This window comes from Mandrillus leucophaeus, unplaced genomic scaffold, assembly GCF_000951045.1.
Source record: "Mandrillus leucophaeus isolate KB7577 unplaced genomic scaffold, Mleu.le_1.0 Scaffold276, whole genome shotgun sequence".
In the NCBI taxonomy this organism is placed as follows: Eukaryota; Metazoa; Chordata; class Mammalia; order Primates; family Cercopithecidae; genus Mandrillus; species Mandrillus leucophaeus.
In genome coordinates, this window is record NW_012102876.1 from 32,579 (window position 1) to 51,974 (window position 19,396).

Sequence of the window (19,396 nt, forward strand, 5' to 3'; positions counted from 1 at the left end):
ACATTTATTGATTACCAACTCTGTGCTAAAAACTGCTCTGAGTGCTTCACATGTTCCATCTTACTTAATTCTTACAACAATACCATGAGATAAATAATATTTTACACTGATTTAAAGATTAAGAAAGGTAAGAACAGGAAACTTTAATAATTTGCCCATAGGCATATTCTAATGAAGTAGGAGAGCTAGGGTTTGAAACCAGACAGTCTCTGAAACCTGTTTTCCTTTCAGTGACATGACATATGTTGCCAAAGTATGTTCCTAAGCCACCAAATTACATACAATATTTTTGGGGGATGCTTATTGCATGCTGGCAGAATTGATTGAAAGTTCTCAAATCTTTCAAGTAGTCCATTTTTTTTGAATAACAATATGCACACGGTCCCACATCTACCATACTGTCCAACTCTCTATCAATGACATGACAAAAAGCCTGTGAGCATGCTCAGCCAAACCCCGTAACAAAGGCATTGTGGAAATCCTAGTGTGCAGTGCAGCTCTTCTTTTCAAAGCACAGAATGTCTCAGAGGGTCTCATGTGTGCACTATTCTGATCACTCACAAAATGAGTGCCTACTATGAACTCTCCTTACAGCTAGAGATTGGAGCCAAAATAGTAACAAACCTGCACATTCTGCATATGTATCCCGAAAAGTAAAGTAAAAAAAAAAAGTTAAAAAAAACAAAACAAGACTAAGTCCTTAAGGAGCTCATGGTCTAGTTGATGGAAAGGAAGGGACAGTCGTCCTAAAAGTCTTCCTAAAAGAAACAATACCTAAGCTAAAACCCAAAGGATGAGGGTAGTCTTATCTTTTCTGATAGTAAAGTCTATGTGACAGTAGTTATCATGAGAAAAGATTTCGGGACGTGGCATGGTGGCTCATGCCTGTAATCCCAGCACTTTTGGACGCTTAGGTGGTTTGACCAGTCAAGCTGAGAAGTTCGAGGTCAACTTAGGCAACATGGTGAGACTCCATCTCCACAAAAAATAGAAAAATTAGACAGGCATGATGGTGCACGCCTGTAATCTCAGCTACAGGGGAATCTCAGGGTGGACAATTTCCTGAGCCCAGGAGGCAGAGTTTGCATTGAGCCAGGATTGTGCCACTGACTCTCACCTGGGGAACAGAGTGAGATCCTGTCTCATACACACAAGAGAATATTAGTTCTGTCCTCTTGCTGGCTTGTTGTCCTTCCGTTACATCTACGCCAGAATGCTTGATGAAATGCAAATGTGCCTATATTCCTACCTGCTTAACCTCATTATGGGATTTTGATAAACTACAAGAAATTAGTTACACTCCTCTCAATGTCTTCCAAAACGTAATTGATGTATTCGGTGCTCAATGTACGAATTGTTCCTCCCACAAATGCCTTGGATTCTAGTAAGGGTGAGTTCTTTGTATTTCTTTAACTTGCCACAATCATCCATACTTCTATTATTTTGTATAACATGACTACCTTGTCAGTGAAAACATAAATAAATGAAAGTAGTTTGAATCGCTGTGGCATTGCCCAGTAGAATTGATGATCCACAAATTATATAACCCAGACATTCCACCTATCAGAAGATACTGTCAGGAAAGAAAATCTATTAAGTATTTGCATTAGGAGACATGTTCACAAAAATCAAAATACAAAAATCATTCCAAATGTACAACAGCAGAAAATGAATAAATATATTTTGTGATGCACCATTTATCCAACTTTGGGTTATCCACTACAAACTCACTCTTGATTGTTCACATAAATAGATCTGGATCCTTCAAATACTTTTCCTTTGCCATGTGTTATGATGTCAATCTTTGTGAATAGAAAGCTTTGGAGAGAAATTCCAAAAAAGCGCTTCCAATCTGCTTTGGAAATGACACCTCCAGTGTCTGGCCCGAAGGGTATACAGGGATACACCAATGCCCAGATTGTGTAGTTCAGACTGCTGCTGTAGCACCCACTTCCTGAAGTTCACTGGGGCCCATGAGAACTCAGCAGCCACGAGCTTCTCCTGATACTACCCTTTTCCATATTTGCAGTGGAGCCTGTCTGGCATGACATTTCTTCATAAACAGCTTCACCAGTGGCCCAGAAGGCAAGTCTCTGGGGAGCTCTGAAGTGTGGATTTAAAGCAAGTTTTTCAAGAGCAACAGCACAGCGACTTCTAAACATTCAGTGAGGCTGAAGGGTAAGGGGAATCTTCATTGGCTACTCCAACTTCCCCCTGGAAACAATGGCAATTCTTTATATGTGCTTATCACATATTATTTAGACTTCTCCTTACATTCTACTAGACAATATTTCCTTGCTCAAATGCTGTTACAATTAATCATTCTTTATATTAACTCTCCCTATTCACATTACTATATGTTTTCTCTGTCTTGATGGACCCTGAATCACCACTATTACCTCAGGATACAGAAAGGCCTCTAGGCCAGATGGGGGTGTTTCTAGATTATGAATGTGGCATGATTAATGTGGCCAACAATTTTCTCATTTGTAACCTGTCAGGTTCTTTCCCTTACCCTCTTATACCTTTCCTTTGCTTTGGACTCACAGAATCAGGGATAAGTCAGTAACTTGACCAAAGGTTTCAGAAACACCAGCTTCTGAGAATGCTAACCTACTGACTACTTGATTTTCTTTATCTATTTCTATGAAACATTTTTTATACCATTTTTAAAAGTGTAGAAGTATACATTTGTTTGATTTTCTTTGAATAAAAATACTCTCTCTTAGAATACTGTGCATGTCTTTTCTTTTCTGCAGTGTCTTTTCTTTTCCCTTGATCTCTAAGCCAGCCCAGGTAAATAAATACCTGAGTGTGTTTATGCAAACTGATGGGCTAATGCAAGAGCACAGGTTTCTTCCCCCAACCTGTTATTTTCTTTTCTCTGTTCCATACCTGCTAAGTCCCATTTCATCAAGTGTAAGTTTCAACATTTCTTTAGGGAATTCTTTCTTTAGCTCCTGGACTAGATTAGGTTATTTGTTGTATAGACTCAGAAAATCTTATACTTTTCTTTGTAAAACTCACAATGTAATATTGGGCTTCTTTTCTGGTTTTCAAATTACATGAAAAGAATTGTGTTTGTACCACACACAGGTATATTCCAATAAAGTACACAATGCTTAAGATATAACTGATATTCAATAATTGTCTGTTTGAATAAAAAAATAAATGCACAAAATAATTGATAAAAACACATGAAACTACTGTTTAAAAGGCTACCAAATTTATTCCTGTATTTCTCTTGATTCTGGCTACTGAATGCAACTAAAATCAATACGGATATTGAGAAATATTATTTAATAAAGTTGTAAATTGGACTGTTTATCAAATCGATAGGCTCAGCAAATTTTCTTTAGCTCAGGCAAACTATTGATGGACACAGATCTTAACAGAATGGAAATGATACGGATAAAAAGACTGAAAATCTGTAAGGTTTTAGTAATTTCACTGATGGCATCCTACAGACACAGTTACCTGGAAACATGTCATTATCAGAATAGAAAGTAAGACTCACTTTTTGCTTCAGAAAATACAGAATACTCAGAAGCCTCACTACATTTTAATACAATTCCAAATTTATTTAGTTCTTTGAAATTTTAAAAATACACGTGCATTAAAATATCTTTATTATCAGAAATACCTATATTTTGATCATGTTAATTTTGTATGAAGCCTTTCCTTAAGTATCAATTGAGAATTGGTTCCAGAACTCCCCACAGATACCAAAATTCTTGGATGCTAATAAGCCTCAGATGTCCTTACATAAGATGGCGAATTATTTGCAAGTAGACTAAGCACATCCTCCAATGTACTTTAATTATCTCTAGATTACTTAAAATACTGAATGCAATGTAAATGCTGTGTAAGTAGTTGTTACATTGTATTATTTAGGGAATAATGACAAGCAAAAAAAAAAAAAATCTGCACATGTTGAGTACCAATGAAACCATCCGATATTTTTTTTCCTGAATATTTTTCATCCGTGGTGAGTTGAATCCATGGGTGCAGAACCCTATCACATGGAGGTCCAACTGTATATCAAATATCATATTTCATGGTGTATTTTCTAGCATTTAATTTAATTACTGGCAATATGGCACATAACAAATACATCCAAAGTTTTTGACATGTAGTTTTTGAATTTATTTAAAGCAATCCAGTAATGCCTCCTTTAGTGAGGATTGCTGAAAGCAAAGTCTAAAAAAGGCTGACTCCATCTGTAAGGAGAAACCCTGATACAAAAGTTTAATGACAGATGGGTTGCATAATGGGTTATTTCAATGATAGGATTAATGCAAACATACAATTCTGTAGTCATTTATATTTTAATAGTATTACACTCTTTTAACCATCTTCATCTTGTATAGAATCTCATTGTATATTAGAGTACTACTGTTAGAGCAATAAGGAAGAGTGGATAAATAAGGCCAGTTTTTTGTTATTGTTTTGTTTTGTTCTATTTTTGAGAAAGGCTCTCACTCTTTCTCCCAGGTTGGAGTGCAATGGTGAGATCACAGCTCACTGCAGCCTCAACCTCCCCAGATCAAGCAATCCTCCAACCTCAGCCTCCCAAATAGCTGGCTACAGGCTGCACCATCATGCCTGAGTAATTTTTTTTTTTTTTTTTTTTGGAGAGACAGAGTCTCAATCTGTTGCCCAGTATTGTCTCAAACTCCTGGGCTCAAAAGATCCTCTTACCTTAACCTCAAAAATTGCTAGGACTATAGGCACAAGCCACCATGCCAGGCTTAAATACAGCCAATTAAACCGAAGTTTAAATTATTTGTGTTTCATTCTCTTTCATTATAAGAATAATCTGTGTCTTAAAATGTGTTCTTGAATATCAAATACTTTATGATTGCACCTTCATAAGAATAGTTCTTAATGTTTAAGAATAATTCATGAAAATATGAAAATTCATTCATAAAAAATGACTAGAATTAATAGAAGGAATACTAGATACAGGCAGTGGATAATCAAATTTTAAGTGCATTATCTTATTCTGTCCTCACAATTATGAGAGAAAGTGATCCTCCCACCTCAGCCTTTCAAAGTACTGGAAATATAGGCATGAGAGACCATGCCTGGCCTAAATATTGCCAATAATTTAAACTTCAGGTTAATTGGCTGTTCTTATAAGCTTGTGAGAGAAATATATTTCTCTTATAATTGTGAAGACTGGATGAGATAATGCACATACAACCTCCACTGATAGGGTAGAATCTCCACCCCGGAACAGCAGGTCTAGGGTTGCTATGCCCAAGTTTCCCACTGGTTGTATCTTCCATCCCTCAAAGGATAAGACAAAACACTGGGGGACACCATCCCCCTACCTACCCCAGCACAGACTTGTTCAGTGTGTGTGAGTGCTAGAGAAGCCACTGTCAACTCCTTTGCAGTGATGCAGAGATTCATCTAGGAGGACTGACAGGCCAGAAAATCTGAGAGCTTTGCTCAGCGCCTCACAGTAATGATTGATTTTGAATTGGTCATGAAAAGGTACATTCCCAAGGGCATTGTCAAAAACAATGGAGACCTTGGTTAGGAACATTAAAGAGAAGCTTGGAATCTGTAGCATGCTTTGTAGCAACAAATAAACTTCTGACAGCCAGTCAGAAGTTTACCAGAGAAAACCAGGCAAAGAGAAAGCCAAGAAAAGATGTCTTAGGGTCCCTAATTTCTGGAGCTCCGGATCTGTTAGACTGCACCTACTCTAGAGCAATCAAGGTGGAAATAGTCAAATTTGTAAGCATTCCCCAAGCTAACCACTGATTCATCAATAAAGAGCCTTTAGCCCTACTGACTGAAGAGCTAAAGCACAAATTCTGAGTGAATACTGGGTGAACAATAAATTATTCTATTCCAGGGAGTGATTCCTAGAAGCTAGACTTAAAAATAAATTCACAATCATCTCTTGTGATCTGGAAACCTGACCAAGGACTGCCTTAGCAGTAACCAGAGAGAGGACCTCTGAGCTGTTAGTCCACTGAATGTGGGATGTAACTGTAAACTTCCTGACCAGTGAAAGCTGTCTCCAAGCCACACATACATTCAATGATAAAGGATAAAATCTAACTGGGAGGGTTAGTCCCAACTTTTGAAATACAGAGTTAGGTAGAAATAGAGATAAGTAAATATGGATATTCCTGACTTTAATGTTTAACTGAATTTATGGCAAATATTTATCATCAAGAATATGTTCACCTCAGAAGCCAAAAGTGTACTTACTCTCAAATGAAATTTGCATATATATGTGTATATATATATATATATTTCAAAGTAGTCATTTATATATTTTTTCAATTTGTAAGCTAATTTTCCAAGCACTGTTCTTTTATCTGTGAAGTATGTGTGTGTGTGTGTGTGTGTGTGTATGTGTGTGTATATATATATATTCTAGTGAAGTATAAACCAAAGTGCTTTCCACATGAGTGACTTGCAGATAATTTTATACAATACATATTTTTAAATTTCAAGTTTTATTTTAGATGCAGGGGGTACATGTGCATATTTGTTACATGGGAGTATTGCATGATGCTGACGTTTGAATACAGATCCTGTCACCCTGGTAGTCAGCATAGTACTAAATAGATAGTTTTAAAAAAATGTATTATTATTATTTATTACTGTGGAGAAGAGCCTTCTAAAGGCAGCTGCAAATGTCCTTGTCATGCAGAGGCAGCAGTGGTCAGGAGCTCTGCTGACCAATGCTTCAGGTGCCATTTTACAAGCATGACATTCTGAAAAAAATGGCAGGAAACTACAGAAAAAAAAAAAAAGAAAACGCTTTTCTTCCAAAGTAGGTATGTTCTGACACTCACATCTTCAGGCTGTTGCCCCTGTTGGAAGTGAGAGGATGGCTGGTTTCTGGCAGTGTGACACCATGTGCACGCTCCTAGGCTCATGGAGCAGACTGAAGAACTCCCTCCAAGACAAGCTTCCCACAGCCCTCCCCTTTTTTTCTTCAGAAAATGTGTATCTTTCTTTTCAAGACACCACTTAAAGTCTATTTTGTTCCTACTCCTAGAAACAGTCAAAAAGAGCCCCATACTGGTCATTTTATAAATTAATGTAATTTTAAAGCAGTGGGACATGAAGGCATTATTTGTCTCTCTGGCCTTTGCTCCTCTTCTGCATACTGCAATCATTCAATGACACCTTACACCTTACCATGTCCATGACACCGCTTACGACTAGTGCCTAGAAGACTGAACATCACTTGTGCCCACGTGCAGATAGAGAGAAAGCCGTCCGGTCACATTACCACTTTTGTGGAAGGCATTCTTATAAAATTCATCAGCCAGGTCTGCTATTATAAACACTGGGTCAAAACTGTGGCTGACTTCAAAGTGTTCTCAGAAAGTCTGATAATACACTATTAAAAGACAATTTTCCATCTGAAAACCTGAGTGGTGGCAACCTTCAATTGGCCTCTGCATTTCCTCTGAGCTGAAGCAGCCAAGAGATGGGATCCTTTGCAAAAGGAGTTCTAACTGCCACTACGGTTGTTAGAAAACATGAAATAATCCCTCTGCTCTCCAGGTTACTGAAAGCTATGCAAAACAAGGTTGTTTCTTACTGACAGGGAGGAAAAAAATGGGTAAGAAAACTTTTAAGGCATAAATAATATAAAAGGCCACACATTTTAAGATACATTCATACGACATTATACTATAAATAAATAATGATTTTCTCTGATTTGAATTAAAGTCCTTCACACAGTTCATTCACAGGCCTGTTTTGTGCAGTTAGTTACAGGATTGAAGTCAGAACATTACTGGTTGTTTGCACAGCCTCTGGTTTCCTGGGGCTGCTGGAGGACCCCTGAGTGACTGCCCAAAGGAACACCAGGAGGAGGCCATGTTGTCTTTTCAGCACAGTCCTCTGAGATAGGTGGCAAAATAAGAGGATTCCAATGTAAAGTGTTACTGTTCATTTCTGAAGAGACACAACTGTCTCCTCTGATGAACTCTTCTGGATCTTCTATGTGATTAGAGCTGACATTGTTTCTATTATCCTGGCAGCAAGTATGCTGAGTAGAGATTGGTTCCACATTGTTCTTGATGCTCTCCTGAGGTAACTGGCCACAATCAGGGACACAGAAGCCAGGCACATGGGGACCTTCATTTGACTGAGGGGCCTGATTCCCACACCATACTGAGGACAAGGTGCCACCCTAGAGACCACAGGAAGAGGGATACTGCTGAAATTGCTATTAGTTTTGGTGAAACAGCTATTGTTGTTTCAACAATTTTGACAGTTAACACATTCCAGAGGGTCAATCTGAGGTACCACTATGTACATTTCACCACCGTTCACTAGATAATGAGGCTGTTAAAAATCCACGTGTCCTGATTAGAGAGTTGGTGTGCCCAGAGTAAAGTCCTCCATTTAAGCTCCCATTCACAATTACATTGATTCCATTGAGGACCTTATGGTGAAGGTGGGAACAGCCACTGCTGACTGTCATGGCTCAGGAAGCCTCCATGAACATTTCCATTTATCTCATTTGCTCCTGAGACAGTGGTGTATTCCACCATCTGCCCATTAATATCTGATCCCTGGTAGAGATATGCCAGTGGGTAATATTTCTGTATGGTATTCTACTGGTGATTCTTCCACAGGCACATTGCAATAAAAAGCCACAAAAATAAGGACCATTACACCCAGCATATGGTCAAGGATCAGATATAACATGTCACTGCTTCTGGCAGGGCTGGTTGCAGGCCTCACGTTTCCTTCATTTCTGAGGAATTCAGAGGGATACTCAAGCCTTTCGGATACTCAGAAACCCCAGGAACACGTTTTTCTGTAGTCTTGCGGATCGTCACATTGCTAAACTCACTCTTCTTCACTGAAGCACTGCATTTTAATGCCATAGGAAGTTTCTGACAGCAGATGGCCAATCATGTGCCACTCCTTTGAGTCTCCTACTACATCTGTCTTGTAATCACTGTCATTGTCACTATCTGATGGTCGGCAATAGATACAAAAGAATGGAAGTGTTATTGTTACTTCATGGAATGTATGTCCACTTTAGCACTATCTGGGTAACACTGACAGCCTCTGTGTATGCAATGTGAGTTTCATTACTGGATGGTTGAAAAAATGACTGGGGAACCCAGCCACCTGATAAGGACAAGACTCTGGACTCCTAAAACTCCCTTCCTAATGATGGATAGCAATGACTTTCAATTTGTATGTTGAACCCGTTTCTAAACTATGAACTTCCATGGATATTTTGGAAGCAAGGATATCTTCAGTTGCCACTAGTCAATCACTGGTCCTCATCCTTTTATATTTAACTTTGAAGGCAGTGATTGGAGAAACCCAATTTTCCAGAAGAATCCAAGTGACATAGACCAATGTCTCTGATGCATTGGAGATAGCAAGGCCATCTGGTGCCTCTGGAACTTCGCTGTGTCTTCAAGAATCTGTAAGTACCACTCCAAAATTGTTTGCAGCTTCTGAAACAACAGGATACTTAGGGATGCCCATGGGTGGAGAGAATGCCTGGATGTTTTTTGTCAATGCTCTTTTTTCTTTGCTGGTTCAGAAGGTAAGCATGACAGTTTGTCCTTCACCTGCTCCACTTCTTGCTACCAGCAAGACTTTGTAAAGACTAGATGGCCCTAGTTCAGCTAAATGGAGCTCATTTTCACTCCCTGGGACTTGAACTGTATGTTAAATTCCTACTAAACCAACCCCATTGTTCAGCTTTTGATATGTCATAAAATACCCATTAATGGATAGCCCACCATTCCCGCCTGCCCTCCACATCAGCTTGTACGTATCTGGTGTGTGGGTCTGTCAGGGGATCAGTATGATGTGGGCAACAGGAACAGCGATGCCATTAACATTTTTCTCTGATGCTGATTCCACTGCACTGGGATGTACCTTAACTGGACATGAGCTCAATCCAGTTTCTGAACCATCCCTTTTATTTCTTTTATCATTCTGAGTAGCAGCAGAAAGTATGACTGTTTCCACTTCTGTATTTGTTTCAAAAGGAACAACCATGAGAGATGCTTCTCCCTGTGTGGTACTGTGTCCGTCTGGAGCTTCCCATATGTGTTTCCCCACATGTTTCTGAGTCACATCCAAAATATGGAGAGAGTTTGAGTCAACTTGGGACATGAGGAAGTAGTCAGGCTTCACGTCCAAGATTGCAGACCTTGATAAGTGTGACTTTTGGGACTTAGGTCTAAGGACTTAAGCAAAATGGCTGGCTATTAACCCATAGCTGTCATAACCAAGGAATGACCGAAACTGGCAGCCCAGTGGCATGGCAGGACAGAATGACAAAGTCTCCACCTATCACCTTTGCACTTGCTGGTGCCATGATTATAACTGGTTTGAATCCATTGTCTTTTTCAATTTCAAGTCTTCCAGTAGACTGCATAAATCCAGTCCTATTATCTGCTAAACACTGATACAGCCCAGTATCTTCCATAATAACCCCACTGACTTTCAGTCAATTTCTTGCAATTAGATGTCATGGGGAAGGATGAATAGGCTGTGCAATATAAAACCAGGTACGGTTGGCAGGTGGGTTTCCATGAATATGACTGGTAACATGTACTGTGGCACCAGAGACACTATCTGATCCTGTAGTCCTTTAGAAATGGGAGCATATTCAAGCACATTAACCATGTATGTTACATATTTCACATCTCCAGTCTTGTTTCCCACTATGCAGGAATAGTTTCCAGAGTCCACTGGGTCAGTGCTATCTGTGGCAACATAAGAATACAACCTTCTCCAGTTGCTTCCTGGGGCAATATCCTGCTTGTCCTTTAGCCAACACACTTGAGGAGCTGAGACCCCACTAACGACACACTCCAAGGTTAGAAGAATATGTGAAAAAACAACTAATACCTGTGAACAAGCAGGATGAAGAATGCCAAAATCATCTGAAGAAAGGTGACTCACAAGGAGCTTTTGGCCAATGGGTTCAACTTTTAATTCATGTGTGACAGGATTATAAGCCGCATATTTGTATGATTTCTTGTCCTCTAAGGATACATTCAAAATTTGAAGATGTCTCGATAGAAGGATTAAGTAATTCTTTGTGGAATGCTTCAGCCACTTTCCCTGGATTTTAGAGCACACCTCAGCTTTGGGGTTACTCTCTGGTTCACTGCAGCCAATGAAAACAGCACTTTTTTCTTCTGCTGTAATAACATGTTTTGTGGGTGAACCAAAATCACCAAGAACTGCTGTGGATACTGTTACAGGGCCACTTACAACAACATTGACCTATCGTTGAAAATGCATTGGTAGTAACCCAAAAGGGAAGAGTTAAGAGAAAAAAATTGTCAGAGTCCCCTGATGAATCTTAATATATTCCATGTTTCTCTTCTATTTTTCACATTTTGCGACCTTGAGATATGAATGGTCACAGGTTTGGCAGAACAATAGAGTTCTATAGGTCCACTAAGTTTCTGGATGGCAGAGAGTGGCTCAGAAATGAAATAAGGTGCCAGGTCTGAACTAACAGAAGAGCAGAGAATCATGACAGTAACATACAGCAGTGTCCATATGGCTGCAAGACTCACATGCAGAGCGCCAGATGATAGAAGCAGGCAAGACAGGCTTCCAGAGCAAAACCCAGGCCTTGGTTCATTTTCCAAAACACTGCAGTCTGGGTAATCAAACACGTTCTTTAACCTTGACTCCTTCCTGTTTACTAAAGACTTTGATAAGGGACAGTCTTCATGTTGTCCACAGGGTGTCTCCCAATATGAGAGTAACAGCTGGCTTACATCTTCAGTGATTCAAGTCTGCAACGTGTATACGCTTGTACTTGGCAGGGAAAGCAGAGAAGCCACTTTCTGTACCTAGCCTGGAGTTCACTTCAGTGCTGTAAGCATCATCGCAGTCCTGCTTGTAACAAAGTCCGGTCTAGCAATCTGCCTTTGAGTTCAGCTTTTCTCTTACAAGATACGCTGTTAAGTCATGCCTTGATTTCAGGTCTCTCCACGGGGCGAGCTAAGCAACTAGAGCTCCTGTGTGGCAGCCAGCTGGGAAAGCCAACCCTATGTCACGCCCTCCCGCGTGCGGCAGCCGCTGTGGTAGCGGCTGAGATCTGAAAGGGGCGCCTCCAGGCCCGGCACAGGGCAGAAGAGGGTGTGGTGCTTCGCACACCAGGGCAGAAGCGCTGGGTAGCGCAGGCAGATGCGGGGTCCCAGGTCTCCTCGAACCGAGAGGCCTGAGCCAGGCACCCGGGCTCAGGGGAGGGTAAATGGCGGGGCGGAGCGACAGGACGCGCCCCTGCGGCTGTGCTTCTCTGGGCAGAGGCTTGAGGGCAGGTAACTCGGTGGGCACAAGGCCTACCAGGAACAGAAGAGGAGTAGAAGGAGCGATCCAGAGAGAGACAGGCGAGACAGGCTGTAGAGACCTCCCCGAGCAGGTAGTTTTTTAACCCATCCCTCTCCCTCCACCCTCAAGTAGTCCAGAGTCTATGTTTCCCATACTGATGCCTATGTGTGTTCAGTGCTTAGCTCCCGCATGTAAGTAAGAATACATAGCATTTAGTTTTCTGATGCTGCATTAATTGGCTTAGGATTACAGCCTCCAGCTCCATCCACATTTCTGTAAAGGACATGATTTCATTCTTTTTTATGGCTGTGTAGTATTCCATGGTGTATATGTACCACATTTTATTTATACAGTGTGCCATTGACGGACACCTGGGTTGATTTTGTCTTTATTATTGTGAATAGTGCTGCCATGAACATAGGAGTGCATGTGTCGCTTTAGTAGAATGATTTATTTTCTTTTGAGCATATACTAAGTAATGGGATAATTGTATCAAATGGTAGTTCTGTGTTAAGTTCTTTGAGAAATCTCCAGACTGCTTTCCATTGTGGGTGGACTAATTTACATTTCCACCTGCAGTGTATAATAATCTTATGCTATCTTTAGTTTACAAAATTTCTACTAGACTCAGCTCAGGGCTGCAGCCCTGACTGCAGCAGGTGCTGGGGCTTCCCTAAGTAGATACTGTGCACAGGTAAAGAGAGAGCTCAGATCCCAGGGCTGGGAGAAGAGAAGCAGAGGAAGGAGTTAAGGAGAGGGCCACATTTGGATGCCCTGAGGAGGGCTGATAGACAGATGTAAGGAAGGTGGCACTGTGCTAGTCACTGGTGACATCCTCCTAGTTCCAAAGTCTTCTGGAAAGCATGAAGCCTCACAATTCCCAAACAGGCTGTCGTCCTGGAGGGCACAGGGCTACTATTCTTCCCAGCTTGACTTTCTTTTCTCCCAATAAACATGGGACTCTGAAGCCAGGAGTCAGAAAGAATTATCTTCTACCAATGCAAACTTTAAACCTTCAATTTGTGATTAAATCACACACACATGTGCAGGCACACACACGAGTCTTTCTGTGTAATAAATTGTCCTTAGTTAACACTAGGCAGATCTGTGATCGGTGATCATCTCTACCCTCCTGGGTAACAAGAATAGTGAATTGATTGGTAAAATTTTTAGTCCTGGAAACTAGTGTAAAAACTGGTTCCTAATAAATTTTGCAGTATGAAAAAATACTATCACGAAGCAGACCTATGGTTAACAACTTTGTAAAACCAATATCTATCCCCTTGATAAAATACTTGATTGCTAATGTGTTGGCTGCTGGATTTCTCACAACAGAGAAACATTTTCAGAGTTCTTCTTCCCTGCTAAGAAAATATTTCTCTTTTGTCTCCTGGCCTCTATATGTCTGAGGATCCCTTTGCTATGTCATCTGGTAACTTTTGTTTTATGTTTCCCTTTTATAGTTTTGGACCAGACTATGTCATATTTTTCTCCCATTCCTCCCTATAAAGCTATGAATTTTGTACATTAAAAAAAAGAAAATGGCAAGAGAGGAAGAGGATGTCAGTGAAGAGGATGTCATGCTGGACACTGTGTTGTTCTTGGCACACACTGCACACAATCCTCACTGCAATCTGCAGGGTGGGTTTTATTCTCACATTTTTCTTTGATCTATCTAATAATGGGAGGGGAGAGTAACACTATCAGCGTCCCTCCTCCAGTAAAATGCAGATTTTTTTTTTTTTTTTGAGACAGGGTCTTGCTCTGTTGCCCAGGCTGGAGTGTAGTGGTGCAACCATAGTTCATTGTAACCTCGAACTTCTGAGCTCAAGCGATCCTCCAACATCTGCCTCCCAAAGCACTAAAATTATTTGCTCAGCTATTGCTGGATCTGAGGACCAATTCTATCCTTATATATGCAAATTTTTTCCATAGCTTTACTTATACATTTAGTTAAACATTTTCCAAATTAAAACATCTTAAAGCTAAATAAAGTCCTATTTAATTTTCTACTATTTTATGTTACATTTTAACTGTAAATCAATATGAGTTGCAGTTAAAAACATAACGTAAAATAATAGAAAATTAAATTAAACTGCAACTCAATATGATTTGCAGTTAAAATGTAACATAAAATAATAGAAAATTAAATACACTTATCTAAATAAACATTAAACAGAAACAATAAAATATCCTTAAAAGAACAGAATTCCTATAATTTTCTTTCTTAATTTTCAAACAACAACAGAATAAAACAGATCAACTTCACAATTTAACTGAAAACTGATTTACAAATTATCTGAAAACACTAAGCAAAGCCACTAAAACTTTTTCTAGCCACAGTTATGACAGCCAGCCTTGAACAGCTTTAGAGTAACCAACATGTGTTTTGTCTATTCTCAGGTCACAGCAGCAGGACTCTCAGCTGCTAACCAGTGGGACACGACAATGCCAAGAAGTCTGGGCCACAAATCAGGCCATTGTCCTGAAAATTTGCTGTAGCTGCTTTGGAGCTAGAAGCCAAGGTTCCCAACACTACCCATGGGCAGAGGGCTTAGATACCTGGTCAGTTACCTCTCTAACCCCTCTCACTCCTGCATCAAGCAAGGAAATAACCAGGAATCTTAGTCACAGGAGGGCTGCTGTGTATAGATGTCTGTTTGTGGCAGGGGTTCAGGGTGTTCATGCTGCAGAAGACAAGCTGGAATCGCCCTCCACTCCCATATCTACCCAACCAAGGGCTCTGGTTCCTTTCATAAACCTGCCTCTAGTCTTCACCACCTTTCCCTTTTCCTATCCCCTTTCTAATTGCTAGTGAGACTGTGCTGAATCTGCCTGTCTGACCCCTGGACATTACATCCCCATTCTCCAGGCCTCTATTCACCACCAAAATAACATTGTACTGGTATAAAAATAGGCATACAGACCAATGGAACAGAATAGAGAACCCAGAAATGAACCCAAATATTTACAGCCAGCTGACCTTTGACAAAGCAAACAAAATTATAAAGTGGGGAAAGGACACCCTATTCAACAAATGGTCCTGGGGTAATTGGCAAGCCACATGTAGGAGAATGAAACTGGATCCTCAACTTATACAAAAATCAACTCAAGATGAATCAAAGACTTACATCTAAGACTTGGAACTACACAAATTCTAGAATATAACATTGGAAAAACCTTTCTAGACGTTGGCTTAGGCAAGGATTTCATGACCAAGAACCCAAAAGCAAATGCAATAAAAACAAAGATAAATAGCTGGGACTTAACTAAAGAGCTTTTGCATGGCAAAAAGAATGGTCAGCAGAGTAAACAGACAACCCACACAGTGGGGGAAAATCTTCACAATCTATACATCTGTAAAAGGACTAATATCCAGAATCTACAATGAACTCAAACAAATTAGCAAGAAAGAAAAAAAAAATCTTAACAAAAAGTGGGCTAAAGACATGAATAGACAATTTTCAAAAGAAGATAAACAAATGACAAACAAACATAAGCAAAAATGCTCAACATCACTAATAAGGAAAATGAAAATCAAAACCACAATGTGATACCACCTTACTCCTGCAAAAATGGCCATAATCAAAAAATTAAAAAAAAAAAGATGTTGGCGTGGATGCAGTAAAGAGGGACACTTCTACACTGCTGGTGGGAATGTAAACTAGTACAACTACTATAGAAAACAGTGTGGAGATTCCTTAAATAACTAAAATAGAACTACCATTTGATCAAGCAATCCCTCCATTTGGTATCAACTCAGAGGAAAATAAGTTATTATAGGAAAAAGATATTTGCACATGCATGTTTATAGCGACACAATGTGCAACAGCAAAAATGTGGAACCAACCCAAATGTCCATCAGTCAACAAGTGGATAAAGATATTGTGACATAGATATATATATAGATAGATAGATAGATAGATAGATAGATAGATAGACAGACAGACAGACAGAGGAAGGAGTTCTCAGCCATAAAAAGGAATGAATTTGGCATTTGTAGTGACCTGGATGAGATTGGAGACTGTTATTCTAAGTAAAGTAACTGAGGAATATAAAAACAAACATTGTATGTTCTAACTCATAAGTGGAAGCTAAGTTATGAGGATGCAAAGGCATGAGAATGACACAGTGCACTTTGGGGACTCAGGGGGAAAGGATGGGAAGAGGGTGAAGAATTAAAGAACTGCAAATTGGATGCAATGTATACTGCTCGGATGATGGGTGCACCAAAATCTCACAACTCATGTGACCAAACACCACTTGTTCCCCAATAGCCTATGGAAATAAAAACATATTAAAACAAACAAACAAACAAACAAAAAAAACTGTTCTCAAATTTTTCTCAGTCTGTAAAGAGGCAGATCCCCAGCAGGTGGTTTCATTGTGGTTCTTCCTGTTGGGGGCTGCAGGTAACTTGGAACCACTCAATTTACTTAAATCTGAGCTATATCCACTCACTATATTCTTCATTTGGTGCATAGATCATAGACCGCTTAAGACAGAGAAGGACCTTCTTACTCTGGATTAGCATAGTCCTGAGGTACCTGTCAAAATCTGATATCCCGAATTCCTTTAACTGAGCAATATCATACCTACTAATCTTTCAGAGATAATTTCTCACAGACAAGGGCATATACAAAAGAATGTATTTTGTAGCATTATTTTCAATAGCTAAATAAATAGGGTACAAACTGAATATTTTATGGCATGAGTAATAATAAAAATACTATATACTATTCAACACCATTATATAAGTGAAGATATTAGCAAATATTGATGTAGCCTATTTTATCTTGTGTGTTTTTAATGAAATGATTTATTAACATTTTAGATCCAATGCATGCACCTGGCCACAACCACCACTATAGAACAATTCATACTACTGAAGAATATAAAATTACATATAAAAATGTACTGATATTAGGCACACAGTGAATAATCTAAGCAATCAAAATTTTAATTTATTAGCATTAAAATAAAAATATTAATTAAAATGTACATTGATTGAATTATGAATGACATTTTCAGGGCATTCTTTCCTTATGGGATGCTGCATAGTAAATCTAGAATAAAACCATATTTATATTTTTAAATACTTTTTAAATCAAAAGACCTTATAGTGTTTTTGTAATATGTCAATCTGGCTAAATTACAAGAATGTAAGAGAGGGAAGCAGCCATTTTGTAGCCTAGACACATTTCTCCCAGTTATTTAAGCAAATACTAACCTAGGTTGCTACTGTGAAGAGATTTTGTAGATGCAATTAAAGTTCCTAATCTCGATTCTAATCTATGGAGATTATCTACTTGGATCTAATTTAATGGACGGCTGTTAAAGGAAGTTTTAGGCATTCCTTGAATAAAACTGCAAACAGAAAAAGTTCTACATTGCTCCTGACTGCGTGTGAACAATATCTTTGTCCCGTGCCAGTTACATTTCTGCTTGCTCCAGTTTTTTTGTTTGTTTGCTGCTTTTCCCAGAATGACTGCCTTACTGATCTCCAACTTGCGTAGTCAGTCTCCATAGTAATATGTCATTATTTTCTTTATTCTCCCTCCCTCCCTCCTACTGGTTCTGGTTCTCCAGTTGAACTCTGACTGTTACAAGATTAATAGATTTATTTTCACTATTAAGATAGCTTTATATAATTTCTTCATTACTCTGCATATCATTCTTTGGCAGACTGAGCTAATCTCACTAATATAATCTTTACACACACGGTTAGCTAATGCTTTATATTTGGGAGATTTAACTCTCGTAAAGTTAATATATACTAAACATTTTGTTAGCTAAGAGAAAACCATGGAGATTATAAAAAAGACATATTAGAAACTTTTCAATTAACTCAGGTCAACACTATTGTGAGTTTTCCACTTCAGCTGGCTTTGCATTTTATGAACTTATTTCAAAAGTCATTTTCTTTAGTCAACTCCAAATAGTACAGAATAATATAACATAGAAAGTTATAGTCAACAAATTAAAATAAAAACAGGTTATTTTCACTTTACTAAATATTGTTTGAATTCCCTTTTTTTTTCTTCTATATGTCCAGATTTTAAGAGGCAATTTATTCTTAGGACTTCCAAATTCTTATTTCTTGCTCTATTTTCTTTTCCGAGTTGCAGATTCATAAAGCCACCTAGATATTTCCCAGACTTTTAATATACATTACAGCCACTTCAAGTTCCTCACGTCCAAAAGAACCCATCAGATTTTGTTCTTGAAACGCCCTTATTCTCATCTTGTCTTCCTGGCTTCAGGAATCAGTATGACTATTTACCTCCTTATCCATACTGGAAAACTAAGATTTAGTTTAGACACTGTTTTCTTCCTCATCCTCTACATTCTATCAGGCCCTACATAGTGTTATTAAATGATTAAACCTTAAATGTCTGTCGGCTATATTTTGTTCTTCACGTATCTGATTTCTTCTTTCTTAATTCAAGCTTTTATTAACTCTTGTAAATTTCTTCTAATTTTTAACTTACTTCTGCTATTGGATTTAGCCTCACAAATTGTTTCTGAAAAACCACTTTCCATGGGCACTAGGTGGCCACCCACTGGATTCTCACTTGGTGCTGGAGCTTGTGCCTGCCAATGGGAGACTTACAGGCGGACCTGCCCAGTATGGCCCTGCCCGTCTTGCCCCAGCTGCCCCCAGAGCTAAGGAGGGAGCTGGGAACATTGTGTACTCCAGGAATCAGCCCATCGCCTGGGGCTTCTCTTGGTAAGCAAGGGTCAAGTATAAACCCAACCATGTTGGTCAAAACCAGCTGTAACACATAAGCACCACCTACTGGCTTGAAGGTCGAACTGCGCAGCCCAGTATAAAAAACCTGTGGACAGAAATGCCTACGACTGTATGAGAAAAGCTGAAAGACCAACAATAAACAGCATTCTCTACTGCATCAGGGGTCCTCAAACCCCTTGGCCTGTTAGGAACCCGGTCGTACAGCAGTAGGTGAGCAGCAGGTGAGCAAGCATTATCCTCTCAACTCCATCTCCTGTCAGATCAGCGGTGACATTAGATTCTCACAGGAGCTGGAACCCTATTGAGAACTGCGCATGC

At 39.3% G+C, this 19,396-nt stretch overlaps 1 pseudogene; it reads right to left on the reverse strand.

The window, feature by feature from the left end:
* Positions 1-7,777: 7,777 nt before the first annotated feature.
* Positions 7,778-18,867, reverse strand: LOC105543154 (annotated as a pseudogene).
* Positions 18,868-19,396: the final 529 nt, after the last annotated feature.